The following is a 5032-nucleotide window of genomic DNA, read 5'->3' on the forward strand; positions in this document are numbered from 1 at the left end:
TATATATATATATATCGATCACCAAGATAGTGATTAAAAAAGATAGTAGGTTTAATGTATTTTTCCTGTTATAACAAAAAAGCTGATGTGGTCTTGAATATAAATATCAACAGTGTGTCTGATGCTGATTTAGTATTTACTCAGTTTACATTCAGACAGAGAACAGGTGTTTGATGGCACAGTTAAAGTCCCTGTGGTGTGTTTACCACAGTCTTGTTCTTTTGTCAGCAGAAGATTGATGGAGGCCTGTGTAGGCCCACGGTGAACTGGTGTTTGTGTAATGGCACCATTCGACCACTGGAGGCTTACAGGTCACGGAGGAAAAAAAGAGATGCAGAGTTGAAGGAAAAAGACCAACTGAACTAGAGTCAGTGATTTTAAGTAAAAAAAAGAAGATATGATATGAATAATTCTGAATAAGGTAAAACTTTATCATACCATGTTTTGTAGCCTTTATGTCTTCTGTTTCTTTTGCAAACTGTCCTTGCAGTTAGATTTAGGGGCTATTCATTTATCTTTCTGTGGTGGTTTCTTTCTGTATTCTTATGCCTTTGAACAACATAAACACTATCTCTCTCTCACACACACACACACACATACCATATCATACACGGTCTGCTTTTCCAGTTAGACCACCTGGCTTCCCGCTGCCAGTCCGCCAGCCAACTCAGCAGCCAGAGACTTGGCCCGATTAATTATCTTCCCGCTAATTGAATGTAGAGGGACTCTACAGGGATGGGTCATTAAACTGATGCAGCGTATGTTTGTCTCCACTGTTTATCTATCTGCAGCTAAAAGATACATCAGGCTTGCTGCTCGCGCACACATACACGCTCAGTTCCACAGACATTATGCAAGGATGCAGATAACACTCTGTGTGCTTATAAATCAGACTCTCACACACATGTATAAGCATATACAAAAAAAACCAAGATGAATATGGGGTTATTACAGTCTTGATCACAGACCAATGCAAGGATGCTGAAATTGTGAACAGTGGTCATTGTTCTTACCGAGAACCCAAGGTGACATTCTCATCTGCATGGTCTTATCAGAAAGTCCACATCTGGGGATTTATCATATGCAATTGTGATTTTTGTACATTTGTTGTAAATTAGTGGAGGTATCAGTTTTAAAGGTTGTATTTAAGCAAAAAATATCTAAATAATTTCCTGTGTAAATTTTGTTGTTTATTTCAAGATGAGTTTTATTTCCATATTTTTTCACAAATGGGACAAATCAGCAACTTATAGCCACTGATGCTTTCTTCAGAACAATTAAGTCTCTCTCCTTGTAGTTCTTTAGGAATTAATGGAAGGTTGATTTAGCAGCAGGTTTTCTAGGAGCAGTATCCTTTGCCTGTGACACCTTCTTGAAAAAGGAGGACCATAGAATGTTATTTTTCCAGCAATTAACTATGATTGACTAAAGAATAATTTGAAGTGTCCCTTCCTTTTAAAGCAACAATTTGGTCACTCTTCAACCTATGCTTAATGCAAATTACAACCATAAAAAGTGAGTCAGAAAGGTTTGTTAAAAATAAAAAAAGATTTCTGTCTGTTTCAAATTTTTGATTTCTGCATAATGTGGTGATTCCGCTGGTTTCTTTAAGCCGACCATAAAACAATTTGGATCAGAGTCAGTTATACAGCATCCTCTCTGTAACATATAAAGAGATTTAGCTGGCTATCACTCACAAAAACATTGGGATGTTGTTTGGTGTAATATGTCCATAGCTGTAGCCTGTCAAAGTGAAGACACAGTCGAAACAAAAAGTGAAGTCCTGAATTTAGCAGTCCATTGAGAAGGTAAAGAAACGGTGTGAAGCTTAGGCATTTGGGTGAAGTTTACATTTTCTTACTATGACCATTTATTGGTCATGAAAACTAAAGTAAGAATATCATCATAGGGTGCCAAACCGTCCAGTATTTCATGAGGTTTTAAACTTAATTTTTATGCTTTATACTTTCAAATGTCTTTTTACACATTGCTGCTGTGTGAGTATCTATATGTCTCTGTTGTGAGAATGGTGGTTAGGGGACCAGGTGGTGATGGCACATAGCAGTCAGACTGGCCCATGGCAGCTATGGCTACAACGCACGTAGCTTACCACCAAAAGTGTGTGGAAGTGTGTATGAATGGGTGAATGACTGAATGTAGTGTGAAGTGCTTTGAGGTGTTCTGGACTCGATAAAGCGCTGTGCAAATACAAGCCATTTTATATTTGTTGAACCATTATCTTTAGTCAGCTTTCCTCCGTTACTCTCTCTCAGTGCTTCAGTTCACAGCTGTTACCGCCCAGTTTTTCTCACTCCAGTAATTGGTCTCCCCAGTATTATAAATATTCTTTAGTTTCGGTCACTGTTTGTCAGTATCTCCTGTTACAATACTATTTTTATGCCAGCTGTCACATGGGCCTCCTTGTCTTATTGGGTTTTCTCTTTTTCACCTTTGTTTTAGAATTCATTTAACGCTATAATCTTTTTTTTTCCTTTTAATTAAATGCCTTTTCATGCATCAGCTCTGCCTACTTGCCTCTAACCTTTATTGGGATCCTCATGGTACCATCAGCTTATTAAAAATGCAAATAATAGATGATCGCTGGCTTAATTTTTCTGTCAAATAAACAATCAAATAACACTTGCATTCGCCATGATATTTAGATTTTTACATCCAAATCCATGACAGTGATTTATGACACACTGAATTTACATGTCTTAGGTAGGATTAAGCAAATAAGACTTATAGACTTGATGCCTTGCCTTTTACTGCTTTCATGAAACTGCAATTTATGCAACTGTGTTGTCTGGCCAAGGCACAAAATTCAGGTCTATATATGAAACCCTTTTGTTGAGTGCTAAAGGTTCAACAGAAACCCTGGTCTTCTTCCCACATGCCTACACACTCATAGCACAGACATTTCACAGATATAAGAACACACAATTTTATTTAAATAAAAACAGTAATTTTCTTTCTAGTGTATGATTTTTTTTCCCAGATCAAATGAACAAAAAATACATTCAACTTTGTGACTATTACACAACGAAATGTAGAAAAGTTCAAGCAGTAAAAATTATTTTTGCACAGCCTTTGATACATGCTGAAGTAGGACCTGACTAATCTACATTATCACCTGACTTACAAAATATCTGAACTCCTTGCAAAGTCCGCAATTGCTTTTTCAAAATCAACTCAGCCAAAACACAACATGATTGTGCTGCTATTTTGACCGGACATTTGAGGTGAGCAGCAGCTGTCGTTATAAATGGTCCACGGTGGATAATATCAATATTCTGTGATTGGTCTGAGCTTGCTGAGTAGCTAAAGGTCACGAAGAGCACATTGCTTATTGTTTCCCACAGATAGGCCCTTGAAGTTTATCTGATGGGAGACATTAAATTTAAGAGAAAGAACCAAAGATCAATTTAATTTGTCATGCTAATACCGGCAATAGTATCGTTATTTAAAAGTAATAGCAGGATATTTCATGATGAATAGACTTTTTGTTTACTGTAAAGAAGCATTTTTTTCTTTTGTTTATTTAGTAAATTTACTCACTTACCAAAAACACATATTAACAGAGTTTAAGCGAAAAGAGAAGTAATCTGTGAGAGGACAAATACATAAGTAGATTTTGTTAATCTCCTCAATTACTACCATGGAAATTATGTGCTTTGGATTTCCCATCTAATAAAACCTTTAAAGACCCTTTAATCTTATTTGTTTTAATATCCCATAAAACATGTCCACCACTCCAAATGGATGCATACGTGTATTATCACCTGCTAAAGAAGGTTTTTACATTTAATTCCATCTCCTGATTTCCCTTTTGTGATATAGCTCTAAGAAGTGATCTAAAAACACAAAATGCAAATGTACACGTTTGCTATCCCAGCTACCCGCATCATTAATGGGGGTTGGTGTGTACACGTTTGTGCAAGGTGTGTACATTTGTGCTCACGACACCCTTCGCCTCAGTGCCTCTTCAAAGGCATTGAGTGGTGCCCTTTGTGGCCTCCACTCCCTCCCTTTTCACTCTCTCTCCTTTTGTTTTAGCGTTTCATATTTAATAGAGCTGGCGCAGAAACAGAGCAAAGATGGGTACCTGAAGCTGTGGACTAAGGCCAACTGACGGCTGGGTGAAGTATCTCCTCTTCCTCCATGTCTCCACGTCTCTCTGTCGGTCCTTTCAAGAGAATATAGGAGCGGCAGATCAAAGGGGAGCCAAAGTGATGTCCCCCTATTCTGTTGGGACAGGATGATCACTGAGATTACCCCTTCTCTGTATCCATAGACACACTTGCCTGCTTTTAAACAGGTGTCTTGACTGATAAGAGATACACATCCAGAGTACAGGAGATGGGAGAAAAATGAGAACAGATCTTAAAATTACCTTCATCTCTTCCACCATCCACCTTTCATTAGACATCTGACAGCGCACATTGAGAGAACATTGTCGCTGCATTTATTGGCTCTCATAAAACTCTCATCTACACAACACGTATAAGTGAAGCATATTTTTAATTTGTATTAGTTGGTCAGTGTTTCGGAAGCTTTAATTAGTTATTCATGACAGGTTTCCCGTGGCATAAATATGAATGTATCGGTCTTTGTCTGATACAGACAAGCTGCAACATTTGGCTGCTTTTCACCAACCAGCCATCCAAGTGAATCTGGCATGAAGCAAAGAATACAAAAGTGAAAAAAACCCCCAAAAAACTAAATCTTATAGAAAGCCTGTAAAATCCACTAAATTGAAGAGAGTGAAGGAATAGACTGTGAATTATATAAGGAGAATGTGCAATTTTGTCAAAGATCCCCCTATGTGTATGCCTCACACAAATGAAATACCACTGGATGAGACTAAGTGATGTCCTGTTGGAGAAAGTGTTTGAACAGTCTACTACTTGTATTTGAATTAAATGCATTGTTGCTGTGCTGTTGTGGGGTTCACTGTTTGAAGACTCAAATATCCAACTTGAGCTCAGATAGGAAGAAGACAGCCCTGCGGTGTCTCCCTGTTTTCCTATGC

This window comes from Poecilia latipinna, unplaced genomic scaffold, assembly GCF_001443285.1.
Source record: "Poecilia latipinna isolate Pla-1442-1.1 unplaced genomic scaffold, P_latipinna-1.0 Scaffold304, whole genome shotgun sequence".
Lineage (NCBI taxonomy): Eukaryota > Metazoa > Chordata > Actinopteri > Cyprinodontiformes > Poeciliidae > Poecilia > Poecilia latipinna.